At 44.6% G+C, this 20,341-nt stretch overlaps 2 long non-coding RNA genes across 2 annotated transcripts; one reads left to right on the plus strand and one right to left on the minus strand.

The window, feature by feature from the left end:
• Positions 1-8,332: 8,332 nt before the first annotated feature.
• LOC125710308 (uncharacterized) lies at positions 8,333-9,043 on the plus strand. The gene is made up of 3 exons (XR_007382958.1): positions 8,333-8,460; positions 8,755-8,848; positions 8,949-9,043. It is a non-coding gene; the product is annotated as an uncharacterized LOC125710308 (long non-coding RNA).
• Positions 9,044-13,279: 4,236 nt separating this feature from the next.
• LOC125720315 (uncharacterized) lies at positions 13,280-19,228 on the minus strand. The gene is made up of 3 exons (XR_007385414.1): positions 19,170-19,228; positions 14,023-14,091; positions 13,280-13,411 (listed from the first exon to the last, which is right to left on the minus strand). It is a non-coding gene; the product is annotated as an uncharacterized LOC125720315 (long non-coding RNA).
• Positions 19,229-20,341: the final 1,113 nt, after the last annotated feature.

Below are 20,341 nucleotides of genomic sequence, written 5' to 3' on the forward strand. Positions count from 1 at the left end.
CATTATTACAATGCTATCTAAAAGCCAGACCTAAAGGCCTTCTGCACTCATACAGCAATTACATAATTATTCAATTTAGCCCATGAAAGAAACCAGTATTTAAAATCTGAAAACCATTGAAGACCAAAATAACCACATTATATTGACAGCATATGACATTCAAGCGCTTTAATTACGTCACTGTGTTTCATAATATAGCGTGCATTCTTACAGTGAACATTTCCAGTAGGACAGGCAGTGTGAAAGTCACAAGTTAAATGGTCCGAGGAGGGTGTTGGGGGGTGTCAGGGAGCCTGGAAAACTGGAAACACTATGATGAGGGTTGGAGGTAGAGACAGTGAAGACAAGAGTATGGACTACTGGTACTCAGGCCATGTTCTGGTTGGAGGACGTGGTTCCACTGAACACAGCACCACTACCAACCACAGCAGGAATTAGCTAATGGACCCGGTCATCAGACTTCCTCTCCACCTTCAAGAAACAGCTCAGGAAACATCCCCTTTCAGGAGGACCTCCACTAGCCTGGTGCCTCTCTGTTCCCTCAATGTTTTTAACTTGTACCTGGGTCTTCATCAGGAGCTCAGTCTAGCGACACTTACATCTCATCGACTCCTTGTAAAATGTTTGTCGCTTTGGAAAAAAGTGTCAATTAAATGCATAAATTCCATCCATTATCCAAACCGCTTTTTCCTACTAGGTCGCGGGGGGTCCGGAGCCTATGAAATGCATAAATTATGCATGTTAAATGTAATAATAAGAAGAATGTCCCGTGTCTGCAGGGTGGGGGCGTGAACCCCGTCTGCACTCTGCGTGTCTGTCTACATGCTCTCCTCGCATTGTGCAGATTTCCTCCGGGTCTCTCCAGCAGCCCAAAGACTTGAAGCTCGGCGTCTCTAACATGCCCGTAGTGTATGATAGTGTATGATGTCTGACCCTGGGGCCTGTGCTGCCTGGCAATAGGCTCCAGGGTTCCTGCAGCCCTGATCACGAGAAGCGCTTGTCCAATGAATGGATGGATAGTGGTAGTAATAATGATGGCCCGTTCTGGAGAAGCTGGTCTCTTCATGAGCTCCCTCTGCTGCTGGAGGTTTAGGTGTCGAACCCGAACACTGCCTTGCCCCTGTGCTGCTGTCACAAACAGCACGATGCCTAAGGGTGTCACATTGAGCTGCCAGTTTCCGGCTGACTTCCGCTGCAGCCAATGCTGCTGTGTAGCCTGGGTCCAGACCATCAAATCTGTTCTTCATTCCAGCCGCAGTCTGCTGATCTACGACACCCCTAATATTAACTGGAGCCCAATCAGCCCCATCTCGCCAAGCCCCTCCAGCGCACCAACCGCCCACAAACCCCCCCCCCACAGACTCCCGCCCAGAGGCTGGGCAGATTGCATCTCTCAATCTGGGTCTGTTAAATTCATATTTACCCATTATTTCAGCCAAGGTTACCACTGTGTTTGCCTGCCAGGGGCCTGTGACAGGACATCCATGACCTTGTTAGGGCTGGTAGAGGTCACCCGAATTTCCTCTCCGCTCCCCCCTTTGCAGCCGTCCAGCTCACTCCTTCTATCAGTAAGACTTGATGTGACAGTTAAACATTAGAAAGACGCACAGTAAGCCAGCAAGGTTTTGGTGTTTAAAATGTCTCTGTCCTCTCCGTATGAGGAAAGGTCTACAGGTGAGCCTGTAACCGTGCTCAAAATACGCTTATTTTGAAAACGTGCGGTTTGCTAAATGATCTGAGTTACTTACTCGTTATTTCATATTGCGATACGTATAAAAACTACGTGAGTATTGCTGTGATCAGATTTTTATAGATTGAATACAGTGCTTAGTTGGAGCAACGCAAAAAATGTTCACGGCGAATCTCTCATCTCTCGCCATAATGCACAATATTTCTAGAGAAGCTGTCTTTTATAGACACAAGTTATGTTGTCATGCTGTGTCTGACCTGTCAAAAGGAACAGCAACAGAAGTACTCCAGATTCACTGCAAAATATGACACCATCGGGGTGTATCCCAGAGGGCGGTTGGGGGTTAGGCGTTTTATCAAGAATCATAACACCCCTGAATCTCAGAGAGCTGACGCCTCTGGGTAATCCTTCAGTGACTCCAATCTCCTTCAGCATTACTGACTGTAAAGCCCCAGAGATCACGACCAGGGCAGGAGGAGTCAAAGAGACAGGCGTTACGACGCAGACCAAACTTTCAGACTTACATCTTCCTGGGGTGCAGCTTGCTCCCCCAGCTCCACTTTTCTATAACCCACATTTTGACATGACTGGAGAAAACACAAAGATATATAAGTGTGCTTGTCAGTCCTCTTCGGAGACAGGTTGTAGATCTGGGACTACACAACAAGAGTTGAAATGGTAAGACTGCATTCAGCAAAGTGTGTCACTTTTTCCATGTCCCATATTTTTTTTAAAAAGGCCACGGTTAATTGTGGGCTCTTCTGTGGCTCACGGTGCCCTAAGTACAGAGACGGATTTTAGTGACTGACCAACATCACTCTCATTCCTAACCCTTCCTCCAAAAAACAAAAGATTAATCTAAAGACCACAAACATCGCTCTTGGGCTAAATTTCCATGTAAATCCTCACCCAGCGCCATAGTCCACCCCCCCCCCAAAGTCATTGTATAACCATTGTCGTATTGTCGTGTCACTGAACGAGTAACGTATCCCATAATACCCTTGAAGTAAACACAGCCCATACCCCATAATGACCACTTAACCAGCTCATTTGATTGATAGGCCTTCAACACATATCGTATTGGTTCAGTTTAGCCTGTTAAAGCAATTATTAATGTTTATGACCTGTTGTTCAGTCTAGCTGTCTTTAAATGCAAATATCTAAACTGGGTTCTTTCTTTTAATGACTGAATTTGTGACTTGCTGCTCTGTAATTCGTCATCCGTCTTTTAAAAAAATCTGCCGTCACGTGAACTACCTGTTAACATCTTTACATTTAATAACTTATACCTCCTGTCCTTTGAGGTTGTCATGCTCATAGTCAAATGACTGTTAATTGAATATATATATATATATATATATATATATATATATTTTTCTCTCTCTTCAGTAACAGCATTGTTCTACTTTTCATGGAAATATTGATTTTTTGCGGCTCCGTTCGCCGCAGAGATGATTCACTCATTTGCTTTTGAATGACAAAAAAAAAAACACACAGAGATATGCAGAGGACCTGAAAAATAACATATTTAAAACATGACCTCATTTAAGGAATGAAAAAAACTGTCCCCATTTACCTGGAGGCCTCATCTCTGACAGACTCTACACTAATGAGCATCTTCCCATTCAGAAGTTAATTCACAGGCAGTATCTTCACTATGGTGCTATGCATCGGCAAAAACACCGTAACTGCATGTTTTATCGGAATTGCGTAATGACTGAAATGGGGTCTCTTTGGCTCTTTATTAATATGTTACAAAATATCTTAGTTCAGATACTCTTGGTCATTTACCTGTCCACCACACAGAAGGGAAGACAAGGGTCTCAGTGTCAACATAGTCCCTGCATTTTGCCCTTATGCTGTAGGGCAGTATATGTGTTGCACACTTTATTCTTGGGATTACATGTATGGTTTATTTTAAGAGTTACAAGGAAGTAGCCAGATAACTACAGAGCTGCTCTTTACAGGGTAATAGGAACAGCATCGCGAGTGCTGCGTCTTCTGGCTGGGAAACCAGGTGTTTAATAACTAGGCTGGTACACGCTGAAAAATGGCTTCCATTTGCGGACAAACAGCTGCATACCTAGACCAGCAGAACGCCAAAAATAAACTCTTCTCAAAGAGGCAATGAACAGGTGGACTGACAATTATTTTGACTGGCAGCTGAGCAATTTTGATAGCGGGAATGGAAGAAGGCGATCTCTTCCATCCACCCTTCAGCTCACAGACGGTTTCCCTTATCGCCGATGAGAAGTCATGGCCCGTTTAGGTTCTGTTTAGTTTTCTCTGACCCTTCACCGTCTGTGATAATTTGCCTACAGAATTGTCCTTTTTCTTTTTTTTCCCCTTGACGCCCGGTCAGCCCTGGAGACAAGGGCCGATAAGGACCGGCAGTTAAAGGGAAAAGTGGGAAGAGGAGAATTTCACATGTCGTATTATCTTTCGATTGTAATTTTAGTGCCACCCCTGTGCGTTAAGGGCAGAGCCTGCCATTCTTACTGTCACTGCGCCTGGCAATATGTTTGTGTTTTCAGCGAGTTCAAATCTAAATCCATTTCATCCAAAATCCAAGCTCAACAGATAATAGCAAAGCACATTCTATGGTTAAATTAGGGTTCTTAACTAGATTTCATATGCTGGTGCTTTATTTAGGTGTCTTTGGGAAACCCTGTCGCTCCACATCTTTAGGGCTGTGGAATTAGTTCCGTTATTTATGTGTCTGTGTGGGTTTCTGCCCCTGCTTAAGTGCACCGTTGTCTCTTACTTGCCTATAGTGTGTGAGTGTGTGTCCTGCAGTGGAAAATTGCTTCATTCAGGGTATCTCTGCTTCTTGGGACAGGCTCCAGGTTCACAGCGACCCTGCAATAAACAAGCAGATCTATGAAAATTGAACTAATGGATGGATTTTTCACACCAGATTCATTTGTTCATTCATTCAACGATATATAGAGCTTTGGGGGAAAATGCTACATAAATGCAACATTCATTCATTTCGAATTCCAAGTTAACACAAGTTAAAGCAAAGGAAATGCGTTCATCGTTTTGTTGGATGGACTATGCACCTTATCAGCAATAGGCATTTTGCTTTATTTTATTTTTATGTACGTAACTAATTCATTATATCGTCTTCATTGTCCTTGAGTTTTGCATGACAGCCAAAGTAAATTCCTTGTATCTAAAACTGTTTAGTGATAAAGAAACAATTCCGATTCCAATTCTGCTAATCTTCCTTAAATTTCTCCCGGTTTCTTTTAGCTGAGCACTACATCTTGCCGGGAAGTGTTTCTAAGAAAATGTGCAGCTGAAACATCACATTCCTCATTTCCCAGAATCCCATGGGAGTGCGCCTGCTATCCGTGGCAGGGAGGGGGGGGGGGGTGAGAAAATCCCCAGCAGCAGTCGATGCTCTAATGGATTCCTGTATTACTCCAGGTAATCCGGTAATCAGAGGTTTTGGAGGAACGGGGGGCATCTATTATCTAGAGAACAAATAAGAGTCACAGACAACAAGTGACCCAGATTAATGGCAGTCTTGTTTCAAATAAGACCAGATCCATTGCAGACAATTTGCGTCACCTGTACTGATAGATGGGGGCCTAAATTTAATAAAAGGCCAATTTACTGGCAGGGGGTATAGGAATGGAATTGCACTCATCTTCTTTTCTGGTCCTCGCTACGCTGTTCAAAATTGGGGGTGGGGGGGGGGGGAAGGCAGTCCGGCTGTGCAGGAGGAATCTTAAGCGGCCTTTGGTCTCCACGACACTGGACACCACCCCTGCTGCATGACAGGACACCTCTTCGCTAAGATCACTAATCAGGTCAAAGGGGCTGCTATGACACCCAAGGAAAGGTCAGCTGAAAAGAATGTGCATTAAAAATAAACATGACAGGGTTTACTGTCTCATTCTCACATTCAGCATTCTTGAAAATTACCTCAAAGAGAGATGACAGTCTCCAAACCACATAATGGCCTAACTTAAAACTAACATCAGAGAAGCAATTGAATTTCTGCATTCTGCCTGACTTTGGAATTTAGGACTCAAAACACCACATTTACAAACAGGTGCACTACGTGACAAAGCTGGGATGAGTACGTTAAGTAGATATTTAGGCTTTGTAATTTTTTACAAATAAAAGGTCTTTTTCATCCATACCTCCATATCCCATTTCAATAGAATAGTGATACATTTTTAAACCGTGTGATGAAATTCTCTTTTCACTCACCTACCCATTTTGTTCTCCATGAAACACAGAAAATAAGCTTTGGGGTCACAGTGCAGGGACCCACAGACACGCAGCTGTCCTGCAGAGGCTTGAACCAGCAACCTTCTGGTAATATCCTTCTAGAGTTGTAAAGGGGCCTGGAATCTATCCCAGGAAGCATCGAACACAAGCTGGGGTTCACCCTGGACAGAAAGCCAGCCCATCACCGGGCACATGGACACACAATCACACACTTACGGCAAACTTGGAGACTTTGATGAGCCTAACCGCATGTCTCTGGGGTTTGGGAGGAAACTGGGCTAACCACAGGTAACCAGCAAGATATGGGGAGAACATGCAGAGTGCAGGCACCTCAGAGCCATGAGACAGCATCAGACAGCGCTACACACTGTGCTGTCCGGCTCACTCTCATTGTAATATAAAAATTATGTAAATTGGTCAGGCTCTCTCATGATCACAGGTGTTCTGCGCTTAATCGCTTTTGCCTGAATACTTCCGACAGCGGTAAAATTCATCACAGTTAGCTCTGTTTTTGTGGCTAAGAAGGACAGGGTGAGAAATCCGCCCTGTTCCAACGCCTCTCCGATGGACACGGTCGCAGTTAAGCTGTCCGATCGCTTCATTTCTGCGGACCTTTCATCTGGGTTCAGTTAGCGTGTCACTCATGAGCAGCTCGCATCTGCATAAAAACCTCCCAAACGTCTGTGGCACAGTTCCGAACTCTATATATGGTTGTTCACAATTTCGTACAAATCACTTCCATTTTTTATGTTAAACTCTACTCAAATTGCATCACTCCGAAATGGGCTAATCGATTACTCAACTGCAAGGGAAATGCTTGAAAAAAATGTCGATGTTACGTTTGAAATTATACAAATATACTTAATAAAGCATAGGGTCTTCAGACATAAGGCATTCCATAAATTAGCACCTTTAAATTAAAATGCTATCGACTAATAAAAGCGGACCGTTATAACGGTGCAATTGGTATGCCTGGAGCAGCCTTCAGGAGCTCTCTTCTGGCAAGCGCACCATAAGAAAGTAATTGAAACGAGGCGTTTTTCATTTTAAATCACTTCATCACACTTCATCAGTTTACAGCATGAGGGCACTGCAGTGAGCTACTCTACAGGTGTCTGGAAGCAGCGGGTCTAAGAAAGTCTGCCCGCATTCCAGGGCGGTATCGCCGGCGCGAAAGGCACCCGCTCCCGCAGCCTCTCTGTGTTACTCTCCATCTGACCGTTAATTGCTTTTTCAGAAAATCGGTTTAGAGCATGTGAAAACTGCAGCAGTGCTGCCAACGCTCACACAAGAAATCTTATGGCAAATCCGTATTATTCCATTATAAGGCTAGAATTAAATATATCGAATGCGTTGCATTGTCACCAACTATGGTCCGCTGGTTGGCGTGAGATTTTCAATTCGAGACAAGTCTGCATACACATTTACATGTATGTGACGGTTTTATTAACTTGTAAGGAGTCTATAGAGTTTGTAGAGCGTGGTTGTCGCGCCAGATGCATGACAGTTGGCAACCCTGCGTTGGGGTAGTTTGCAAACCCTATGCAGACTATTTACAAAGTAATAAAACTGTTTCATGCATGTAAATTCGTGTGCATGAGAAAGGTTGCCCGCATTTCAGGCTGATATTAATCGGCTTAACTGCCCGCTCCGGTGTGAGCCTGTATCTGACTGCTAATTGCTTTGCAGAAAATACGATCTGAATCTTCACGGGGAATCTGTCGGTGTTCCTGGGTAGCATGTGGTACTTTTTCAGCTGACAGCTGTGAGAATATTCATGCAATTATCCCTATTGTTATGATGCGCCATTTAGTCCGTTTGCTGATTGACAGACTGCCTCCCTTGTGCTGTTGAAATGATTGGAAAGACCATTGTTAATTATTTCAGTACTTTTCCCTCTTTACCATTTTGTGCATTAGGCACATTCGTAAAACCGTTTGTCTAACCAATTCCTGTCTTTCTTAATGTTTACAAACCACGTTTTAGCAATGTGTTAAGTTAAAGTTAGTTATGTGTTGTCATGATGCACCTATCTTAGGAGCTGTCTGCAACAACACCGGCTGCAGATCTTTTATGATCTAGTTAATGAGCAATAAAACCCGCTTATAGACAGTTTTGATTGTAATTCCTTCACTGAAATTTGGTGAGGGGTTTATCGACAGTAAAGACCACCGGAAATCCATTAGACATATCTGCTTTAGAAATAACTTCAATGTGAAACATAAATTAAGTTAATTATCATTTCGAAAGGGGGGACTTTATCTGCATTCCGTCATCAGCAACTAAATGACACACTAACGCTGTAGGCCTGCAGTGCACTAGCGTCATTACTGTGTTGCGGGCGACTGAATAGCCTTGCCACTTATTATAATTCGTAGCATGGCTGCTAATTGCAGGCTGAAATTTTCCTTTCAACCAGCTGCACATCTGCAGAATCGCCGGGCCCGTCATTATGTACTCCACCGCTTGTTGTATGCTTAAAATGTCACTTTATTCTGCAAAAGAAACGTGACACCGAAGCGAAAGTAAGTTCCCTAAATAAATTGGGGGTTCGGTTTTGATATTATCTGGATATTGCAAGCTTTGCGTTTGATGCCAAGTGATAGTATGTAACATGTTTGCGGGTTTGGCGAACAGCTTTCCGGACGGTCCCTCCTTATTGTTCGTAAAAGTTAACAGTTATAAACGTCAATCACATTTCACTGATCAACGCTCTGGTGGAATCTGCATCATAAGCAATATCGTATCCTTGTGTACCGTAATCGGACACATTTTGCGTCATTTTAGCCATCAGAATCATCATTCTTTTGCGTCATCAGAATGGGGAATTGTCCTGCGCTACAGTACACGCACGTGCAGTCCAGCTCAGGTGTACCTCCGGACCGTGCTTAGAGAATGCAAAATGTGTCTAGGGTGAGTATTGTTAAAATGGCACACCTGGCAAAATGCGACGGTTAAACTTCGCAATTGACATATGTGTTTAGTAATACTTTATTTTCTCTTGTGTATTTAGCATGGCATCAAGTTGGGATTCAAGACATTGAGATGATTCTATACATTTTTCCAGAAAGCAACTTTTCAGAAAGTGTCCCCTATAACAACACTCGCCCTATATATGCTTAAGACGGTAGTCTTTGTCGATCCCTGTTCTACAGAAGTGCGCCCGACGTGTTTTTTTTTTTTTTATCCTGAAATTAATTTAAAAACACACAAGGAGCATGTGACTTATAACTGCAGTGTGATGGACCCTTTTTGAGACGCACATTGTCAGGTTCGATTGAGTAGGTTTGAAGCCGACTTCCAGTGCGGGTTTGAAGGAAGGGGAGTTAGGGGGAGAGAGAGAAGAAGAGATGGAGTAAAGGAAAGCAGGCTACTCTCCAGGGAGCGACGAGCCTTGTTTTCTCCAGGATCAAGCATAGTATGTGTCGCACCCCTCGCTGTTATATTTCGTCTGACAAAAAAGCCTCGCCCCCCTCCCCACCAACTCACACATGCTGCCAATTCCAAACAAATCAGCCCCAGACTCCTCGGATAGGTGTGGATCTAACAAAAAAAGGACTGATGTGTTCAGGGAAGAAATAAAAAGAACAAAGGAAGGCGGGGGGAAGGAGTATTCAGGCACAGACGCATGATGGCATAAGGATGGGGGGGGCAAATTGATTTTTAGTTGGCAGAAGGTGGCGGGACAACGCTGCTGCCTCAGATGGATTTAAAAACTCCATCCCCTTTGCTCCCCCCATTGAGAACAATGGCTTTATTGACTGCCCGGGTGGAATGCGATTACAATAACGCTCAGCCTGAAAATGATGAAATTAAAATTATTAATCAGGCATTGATTAAATGGCCTGGCTGCCTGTGAGATTCCCCAGGAGGCGTGGCCTGTGGGCCTTTCCGATAACTTGTGACAGATGAACACCATTTCCATTTTTAAAAAACAACAGTGATGCAACCTGCTGGGTGTCCGGCAGACTGGGCTCTCTGGGGGATTTTTGATGCTGCATTTACCAGATGTTGCTCCTCATCCCCCCTCCCCCCCGTCACTGATGAATGTTTGCCGGAATGGTCAAGTGCGCCCACAGTCATCATAACAATGGTTCGACTTGTGTAGCTACGTCTCATCTGCATGTGCCGCTCGAAACCCTGCCCTGCATCCCTATCCAGTGTCACGCAGTGCCAATCGGATAAAGCGTTACTATTTTTTTTTTTATGTAACTCCCACTGTATATCAGCCAGGTTTCCAAGACAGCAGGCCACCAGCCATTCACTGGGTCAGATTCTCAGGTGAATTTGCACGCTGCTACCTTTTGCTAGGTGCACTAAATTAAAATGACAAAAGGACGGAGAATAGCATTTGCTGTAAATAAGAATTAAAAAGAAGGATTAATGATAGTATATATCATAAATCGTATATAAATACGTACGCTGTTCCTATATGTATGGTAATAAATATATATGAAACAAGCATAGCAGTCTCACACCTCCAGTGCAGGGATTAGATTGCTGTCCCCAGCTGTGTGTGCAGAGTTTGCATTATATCTCTGTGCTTGTGTGGATTTCCTCCAGGTACCACAATCTAAAAATATTCAGTTCAGCAAATGAATGTCTTTAAATAGCCCTTAGTGTGAGTGTGTGCTCTGTGATGGCCTGGCATCCTATACTGGCTGTGTGCCACATCACGCCTCGTATAGTATCACTGCAGCCCCGGTTATTATAGATCGATGGAAATTGTATGAGACTTGGACATTAATAAGCTGAAAGATTAAAGGGCAGCATGAGGCAAAAGGTTAAATGAGTCTATTATGTATATAGTGGCACCCTTTGTACTTGACTCTACATATAGTGTTAAGCGCAGTGCTTGAATATGTTTGGCGGGGGGGCTCTCCCTCTGGGTGTCCTGCTTGAAAGGTAAGCTAGTTACACTGCATGTGATTCAGTCTGATGAGATTAGTCTAAACATCTAAGACTTGGGAGAAGGTCCCTAGGTCACCTTGTCGCTGCAGATTTTCGGCGAAAATTCGCGATAAAGACCAACAACACGTCTCCCAAATTCTAATCGTCATGCTAATTGCCTGTCAGCTTATTAGAGCCACTGTTTGTTTTCTTTGGAGTAAATTTACATGCGGAGGTAAATAACGTCATGTGGCGGTCGAGGTTGTGGCTGTCCCTCCCCCACAGAAGAGTGAGACAGGTATTCCGGTGAATGACAGGAGGGCACAAACTTTCCGGTTCCGGCTGAGATAAAGAGAAATAAACCAGAGAAGAGAGAGAACTCACAGATTCACATGCACGCCAGCAAAAACAACAAAAGGAAAAACAAAACAAATGCATATTTTTAGACATCTGGCATTGTTTATGTGGCTTAATTACTTGTTATGGTGGGAAGCAGAGGCACTATCTATATAAGAAAACTTTGCTTGCTTGTTTCGTATTATACATATTTTTTTATAAAAGGGTAAAAAAAATACAATATGGTGACATCAAGTCGTTGGAAATGAGAGACAGAACAGAAGGAAGACAGGAAAAAATAATAACTCAAAAAATTACAATGACAGACCATTAAAGGTTATTATGCGGTGACTATCTGTAGACTCTGTTGTAGAGCATTTACCTTTTTGTTTTTTAATTGCTCTTATATTACTTTGGCCTTCTGCTTGGGATCATTTTCCTGCTAAAGGGTTAGCTTTTCCCTAAACTTGAACCTTTTTGCAAACCGAAGCAGGTTTTCTTGCGATATCTACATGCATTTTGCTCCATCAATTCTCCCTTCGATTTTGACAAGATGCCCAGTTCCCGAAGTTAAGAAGAATCCCCACAGCATCATTCTGACACCACCACTTCACTGCAGGAATGGTGTTAACTGAGGCGGGGGCCATGTTATGTTTTGCGACACATAGTGCTCTGACTTTTGGCCAAAATTTTCGATCTTGGTGCGATCAGACCACAAAATCGTGCCCCGTATGTAAACTGGGTCACTCTCACACCTTCTGGCAAACTCTAAGCACACTTTCATGTACCCCTTCCTGAGTAATGTCATCTTTCCAGTCACCCTCCTATGCAGGCCAGCAGAATGTACTGCTGCAGTATGTTCTTGAAATAGCCGACTGGTGACTGGGACACCTTCACTCTACTCTCAGCCACTGGACTCTGTAGCTCCTTCAGAGTCAATGTTGGCCTCATTTTGGCTGCCAGTCTCCTTTTTATGTGGTTGCTGAGTTTTGAGAGATGGACTGTTCTAGGCAGGTAAAGATACTTTATCTGCCATTTTTTACAAGAATGCACGCAGCTACGTCGGAATGCTTCTTCACACATATCCCGTCTTGCTCTCCTTCGAGACAAACATAGATGAGAACAAGACCTGGGGTCAGACCACAGGATCAGCTCGACGAGCAACCTTGTAGTCGCAGACACAAGGCCCAACACCCCAAGGGAGATGCTCCTACCAGCCAGGAGTGGAACCTTCGGATTCATAGTCAGATCTGTTATCCATCGCACATCTGTGGTAGGTTCTACTTCATAATTAATGATCCATGTGCTTTTTTAGAATTTCCAACCTCATGGATATTTTTTGTACCCTGTTCTGAATTTACGATATTTGATTGCTTTATCTCTAACTTCTTTAACATACTCTTTAGTCTTCATTCTCACTCTTTACCTTCAGACTGACATTCTTTCCAATGGTAGTGAAAATTGGGGGGGGGGGGGGGGATTTTACAGATGGAGGCCAATTGTGAGACAATTGTGTCCTCGATAAGGCAATGCTCTTCATCTATGCCTATTACCTCTTTCATCTGGAGCTTCCAGGCCATGGATAATTATACAAGCAGCATTTTTCAGGTTTTTATTTTCTTTAAAAGATTTGTTGATAAATGATTGATTTTCTGTGAGAGACTACGGCAATAGAAATAGAAAGGAAGATTCCGATCGCGTTTTAAAGGGGGGTGTGGGTTGGAAAGGCACTGTATATTTTTAGTTCAGCTGCAGCATTGATTCATAATTTTATATAGTATTTCATCAACTTACAAATACAATCCACACGCTAAAAATCTCAATCAAACAATTTCACACAGTCCCTAATTCTGCATTTAAATTCAGACCATGAATGATTTGAATGAAAAAGTGACACCGTAGGTTACAGAAATCTCCCGCTGACATTGGCTGTGTAAAATGTCTTGGAGTAATACTGCCTCTTGTGGACGATGTGGGGAGCGCACACGACTCTTTTTTTTTGTTTGTTTCGTTTGTTGCACAGTTCCGCCGGTCAGCTGCCTTCCAAAACGCCATCCTCAATGCAGCTTCCAGTTCTTTATATATCCCAGTTATGATTTTGTCGTTGTCTTTATGTAATGGTAAACCATTTACTCTTTTGTAGATGGATATCGAACAGGCTGCTCTCTTCCATGACGATAAGATCTGGGGAAAGGAGGCTGAGGATCGGGTGTCTTGGAGGTGAGACGAACCAGGTGATTTGAGTACAGTCTGAGAAAGAGAAAGGTGATGTAAGAAGTTAGACAAAAATACTTCGTTACTTTTACTCATATAACGCATTGTATGCAAATTCTTGTCAAACATTTTATGGCTCACAGGTCGATATACACTTTGTACAAATCACAAAGTTACGCCTTTTAAAATATATATTTTATTTCATGTCTCAGGTAGAGCAGAGAAATTGCTTAAAATAGGTGAGATGCATTTTCAGAAAACACTGAACCCTGACATGATCTCTCTCTTTCTTTCGGAAGGGGGGGGGGGGGAGGTGCTGCTTCTATCATATTTTCTAAAAAAAAAATGGAAGACGGAAGAAACTTTGGTCAGAATTTTAAACCTGAAAGCAGTTTTGGTTCCACAAAAAAAACGTTTCAAACTTGAAATCCAAACCTAGATCATATTAAGCTTTAATTTTGATTGAATAACTGCCGGAACGGTAAAGGAGGCTGCAGGTGTTTCTGTTGCAGTGCTGCTCGTGAAATTTCCTGCTCTGCCTCCCCGAGGAAGCGGATCGGACAGGCGCTACCGCTGGGGGTGTAAACGTCATGTCACCGTGACCGAACCGACGGGACGCTGTAGTCAGGCACCTGCTGGGGACCCACCTTGTGCTGAGAGCGCTGGATGGCCTGCCGTAGAGTGGTGGGGGCGCCGTGGGAGTTCTGCTGCCGTATCTGCATGGGGGTGTATTAGGTCAGTCATAAACATCATGCAATAACCATGAAGTTCAATGCTGTTATTCCTGGTAGTTAATGTTAACATGCTGACTGGAAAACGCATATTGTCCATTAAATGGTTATTTATTGGTATTTCAGAACACAATGTAACATCCAACTGCTTATCCTAGTCTTGATCATGGAGGGGGGGGGGGGGGGGCAAGCCTATCCTATCCTATCCTATCCTATCCAACCCCAGGAAGCACTGGGAACAAGGCAGAGCTGCACCCTGGAGAGGATGCCAGTCCCTTTCAGGGAGCACACAACCACGTCATACACTATTAGGAAATTCTGAGATAGCAGTAAACTGCAGGGGTGCACCATAGGGAGGACATGCAGAATTCATAAACACACACACACACACACACACACACACACACACACACGCAAATGTAGGGTATACCTATCCTTATGGGGCCCGCTCATTCACTTCTATGGGAAAAATGCTAACGCTAACTATGACAACCTTAACCCCCACCTTGCCCTAACCATAACCATAAGTAACCGAGCAAAATGCAAGAGTTTTTGCATTTTTAGTTTTTTCATAACAGTGACCGATTTTTATAAAATAGAGTTTTCCCTTATGGGGACCAGGACTTTGTCCCTGACAAAGAGCGCGGTCTGACCGGCCTGCTTGCGGCGTCCCTGACAAAGAGCGCGGTCTGACCGGCCTGTATGCGGCGTCCCTGACAAAGAGCGCGGTCTGACCGGCCTGCTTGCGGCGTCCCTGACAAAGAGCGCGGTCTGACCGGCCTGCTTGCGGCGTCCCTGACAAAGAGCGCGGTCTGACCGGCCTGCTTGCGGCGTCCCTGACAAAGAGCGCGGTCTGACCGGCCTGCTTGCGGCGTCCCTGACAAAGAGCGCGGTCTGACCGGCCTGCTTGCGGCGTCCCTGACAAAGAGCGCGGTCTGACCGGCCTGCTTGCGGCGTCCCTGACAAAGAGCGCGGTCTGACCGGCCTGTATGCGGCGTCCCTGACAAAGAGCGCGGTCTGACCGGCCTGTTTGCAGCGTCCCTGACAAAGAGCGCGGTCTGACCGGCCTGTTTGCGGCGTCCCTGACAAAGAGCGCGGTCTGACCGGCCTGCTTGCGGCGTCCCTGACAAAGAGCGCGGTCTGACCGGCCTGCTTGCGGCGTCCCTGACAAAGAGCGCGGTCTGACCGGCCTGCTTGCGGCGTCCCTGACAAAGAGCGCGGTCTGACCGGCCTGTATGCGGCGTCCCTGACAAAGAGCGCGGTCTGACCGGCCTGTTTGCGGCGTCCCTGACAAAGAGCGCGGTCTGACCGGCCTGTTTGCGGCGTCCCTGACAAAGAGCGCGGTCTGACCGGCCTGCTTGCGGCGTCCCTGACAAAGAGCGCGGTCTGACCGGCCTGCTTGCGGCGTCCCTGACAAAGAGCGCGGTCTGACCGGCCTGCTTGCGGCGTCCCTGACAAAGAGCGCGGTCTGACCGGCCTGCTTGCGGCGTCCCTGACAAAGAGCGCGGTCTGACCGGCCTGCTTGCGGCGTCCCTGACAAAGAGCGCGGTCTGACCGGCCTGCTTGCGGCGTCCTTGACAAAGAGCGCGGTCTGACCGGCCTGCTTGCGGCGTCCCTGACAAAGAGCGCGGTCTGACCGGCCTGTTTGCAGCGTCCCTGAAAAATATAAAATGGCATTATACTAAGTGTTATGTTTCAGCTTTAGATGTACATTCTGGAAATACATTTGATAAAACGAAAAGCAAACAAGCCACTTTCGGTGAAGAATTTGATTCATCAAGGAAACATCCATCCATCCTCTGACCGCTTACAGGTATCACAGATGGTGTTAATTTGTGCGTAATTATATCTTTCTATGCCTGGAATGTAGCTCAGTGCAAGGGGATTTAACAGTGCCAGAAGGTTACATAAGTGTGAAGCCAGTGAGTGAAAATCCAAAAGCCTATCAGTCCTGGTCCCAGTGTTACTGCCGTACACTTTCAAAAGTTACGCATCCACTGTCCCCGGTAAAAAATATCCCAGTGTGCAAAGTGCTACCTGTATAAGGTACGTAGCCTAAAGGATCGTGCTGACTGAATTTAATAAATATTGCTGAAATAGCAACGGATTAGCGATTAGCTTCCCAAGCTTTGCGATGAAATTTGCGTTCCTCATTTGGCTATATATGTAGTTGCATCTTTCACCTGCAATTTGGCGTCTATGGCCATGAATGTGATGACAGCTGTCGCAGAGCACGCACAGCCAAGCAGGGATGTGGTGACAGTGAGGTTACATAATCTTACCCAGCAAAGACATTTGGGTTCTTGATTTTAGCATCTAAGTACATCCCACTGCCAAGCTATCCTAAGCGATCACCCCAGAGCATTTACATGTCTCCATAAGTATATATAGTATATACTGTATGTCTGTGTGTTTATATATAAAAACAGTAGAAGTTGAGCAGTTTTCCATGTCCCAGGCCCTGCGTTCCAAAATCCTCCATTGACTTTGCAGACAATTAAATAATAACTATAGTCCCTCGCTCATCTCTTGTACTGCTACTATAGTTTCAGTATCATTATATTATCGCCTCCATGTGCTTAACCCTTTTAAGAAAGCTTTACACTAAGCTTGCAATTGCGGCTACGTCCGAATGTGGCTGTGTCTGAATTCAGGGGCTGCGTCCTTCGACGGACAGGGTCTATGTAGTCTTTACAGGCGGTGTCCTTCAAAGGTCCGCGCAGTGAATCTTGGGATAGGTTGGCTGCAAAGGATCCACCTGGCAAAAGAAAGATGGATTCTTAGACCGAAGGAGCCTTCGAAATGCGACGGCCTTGTCGAGTCGCCGAGACGCATTCGGTCTTCGAATGCAGCCCCTGAATTCAGACACAGCTAATGACTGTGACTCTTTATGCTCAATTAGTCGGTTGAAACAAAATCTTGGTCTGAATTTACTTTCCGGATCTGAATTAACCACCTCTGGCTGTTTGTAATTATTAGCCTAACTATACGGACTTATCCGTGCCATGCATTTCCTACTCATTTCGCTAAATCACAGAAGGACTTTCAAGCCCAAGTGATACAAGCATTAAATGTTAAAAATAAGGAGAAGGTGGGTACAGTTATGCTTATTGGCCTGAGTTAAGCTTACTGTTCCTGCTGTTCCCGATGTAGGTCACAGTCGTTACTTTGTTCCACTCACACTGTAGTGTGTGCTGCAGTCTGTACCACAGAAAGCCGTTGTTATTAAGATGACTTGAGTGTGGATGATAGCTACACAGGTGCACTGTCATAGCTCACGCTTTGGGTGAAGTTTAACGTCGAATGACAGCTGATGTAGCCTAGCCAAAGGGACTTGAAAACATAACTGGGAATTGCACGTCCTTAATTTGGTCACATGATGGAACTCGGACAACGACAGTCAACTTGCATAGTAATGGTATGTTTATGAATTTAGCTTTTAACTAAAGGTACAAGGAAGTAATGACACAGCTGTGCGTGGCCAACAGGGTAACCGATGTCAATTACTGAGGCAATGTACTGTTTGCCTGAGTCCAATTGGGTCTCAGGTCAGGTCAGGCAGATTCATTCTGAGTGCCAACTCAATAACACAGCGCTCCCCAGTGGTAGGACCAGACAGATCACTCTGTGCACTAACAAACTATCCATCCATCTATTTTCCAAATCGCTTATCCGACTGGGTCGCAGGGAGTCCGGAGCCTATCCCGGAAGCTATGGGCACGAGGCAGAGAACAACCCCACTAACAAACTATACATCATTAATAGACAATAATTATACTCTATATATTACTCAATTGGAATCTGAAAAGTGTGTTTCCTGGCACCGGGTCCTTGCCACTCTGTAACCTTGACTACAATAATGTGGTTATATAACTGATATTATCAGGCCAATTATCCTGTATTTTGCAGTTATGTAAAGAATTTGATGTGTTGTAGAGTGTGGGGCAGTGGATCAGGCCTCCTTGCCCATGGTGGGAAGGTTGCCAGTTTGAATCCCGTAGTACGTAGAGCGATGTCACTGTCAGACCATTGGGCGAGGACCTTAAACCCTAGTTGCTCTAGGGATGCTGGCTGACCCTGGCTGACTCTGTGATCCTCGCTTGTACATCAATTTGGCAAAAGTGTCGTCTAAGTAAATGTGCAGGTCCTAGGAGAGAGTTTGCTGCCGGCTGTGCCCTTAAGCAAGGCAGTCTCCATATCTGGCATCCAGTGGTGGAAAGACGCTGGAGGGTTAAATCTTTGACATTCAGTGAACATCAATTATGTATAATACGTCACGGCGCCGGAGTCACAAAATGACTAAATGATTCAAAACCACTTTGCTGAGAGCAATATGTGAAATGTTTCTGACAAAATAACCCATTATCGCATGGCTTTCGGCTAAAGCAGCAGCCCGCGTTTCAAGTTGGCATGTCATTAATCGCCACTTCATCAAGAAATATTGTGGAGTCCCTTCGCAAGAGAACAGTGTTTTTTCTGCCTGTTTAGAAAGGAAAATCTTTTACTAAATGTCTATCAAAAAGATATTGACCTTTTTCAACAGTATTTCTCTTTGGGGAACCTTTCCAACACGTAGCGAAAGTGCTTCCATGTAAAATTAATGTAAAATAATTTAAAAATAATTGCATAAATTGACAATCACGTTATGTTCCATTAAACACATTTGAATCCTGGCTTTTTGCCACGCCTTTTGCAAATCTGACAGCAGGACTCTGACCCAAATGAAGGCTGCTGACTTGTTTTGAAACGATTGCGTGCGGTCAGTGTGATTATACACGTCCCTCCGAGACAGAGACAATGTCTCATGCGGCGAAGCAGCCACGCATCAGCAGTGACATGAAATAAACTGTCGCTATGATATTAAAGGCTCTGCCTGACACGCTGGCGTGTTAAATTCATTGAAGTGTTGAAAGGCTGGGTATTTGCATAGCAGCGGGGCACCCGTTCAATTAAGCGCTAGCAAACAAGAGAGTCGAAGTTTTAGACCATTACGAATTCAGGTCAGCGCTGCGCATTACAGACTGATCAAGCAGAGACTGTGGGGCAGGGGTAGCCAAACTTACCCTCAAGGGCCAGTGTGTGTGTAGGTTTTCGGGATAACCCTTAGGTCTGCTGTTCAAACCCAGGTGTGAGAACTCTTCAGCCAATCAGTCCTCTAATTAGTAATCTAATTAGGGAGTTGTAGTGAGAACCTGCACACACAGCGACCCTTTCTGGATAAGCTTGACCAATCCTGCTATAGGGTACATATACAGTACTGTGGAAAAGACATAAGGCAACCAAAGAAAACTATGTTTGAAGTTATTTTATCTGCACAGTTAGTGTATTTTTTTCTCAGGAAAAAAATGAATTAACATTAGAATATAAAGTAATAATAATACAATAAGGAGGAATAATAATGTCTTCTGTTCTCTAGACAGTTACTGACATTGTGTTAGATTGGTAGCAGAACATGTCTTCGGTTCTCAATTCTATCCTAGGAGGCACCTCAGCCATTCCGTGTATTTCTTAAGTTTCACCACCAATTCACATAATTAACTTAACCAGTTAATAAACTCCATGAGGTATTGATTAGCCAAACAAGGTGTGCTAGTGACTGACTTCAAGAACTATATGGAGATACTGGCTGGGCACCAGCCAGTGCTGGTCACTCGTGGAGAGGTTTTGAAATTGCTAAGCTAACGAATTTTCACAGACATAAAATCATAGTTTTACGGCAACATAAACGTTATTTTCTGTGGCAGCCTAATACATTTGTGCATTATACACTCACCGGCCACTTTATTAGGCACACCTGTCCAACTGCTCATTGACGCAAATTACTGATCAGCCAATCACATGGTGGCAACTCAATGCATTTAGGCATGTTGACATGGTCAAGACAAACCGCTGCAGTTCAAACCGAGCTTCAGAATGGGGAATAAAGGTGATTTAAGTGACTTTGAACGTGGCATGGTTGTTGGTGCCAGACGGGCTGGTCTGAGTATTGCAGAAACTGCTGATGTTCTGGGATTGTCACACACAACCATCTCTAGGGTTTACAGAGAATGGTCCGAAAAAGGAAAACATTCAGTGAGCGGCAGTTCTGTGGGCAAAAATGCCTTGTTGATGCCAGAGGTCAGAGGAGAATGGCCAGAGTGGTTCGAGCTGATAGAAAGGCAACAGTAACTCAAATAACCACTCGTTACAACCAAGGTATGCAGAAGAGCATCTCCGAATGCACAACACATCGAAC

This window comes from Brienomyrus brachyistius, chromosome 2, assembly GCF_023856365.1.
Source record: "Brienomyrus brachyistius isolate T26 chromosome 2, BBRACH_0.4, whole genome shotgun sequence".
Classification (NCBI taxonomy): domain Eukaryota; kingdom Metazoa; phylum Chordata; class Actinopteri; order Osteoglossiformes; family Mormyridae; genus Brienomyrus; species Brienomyrus brachyistius.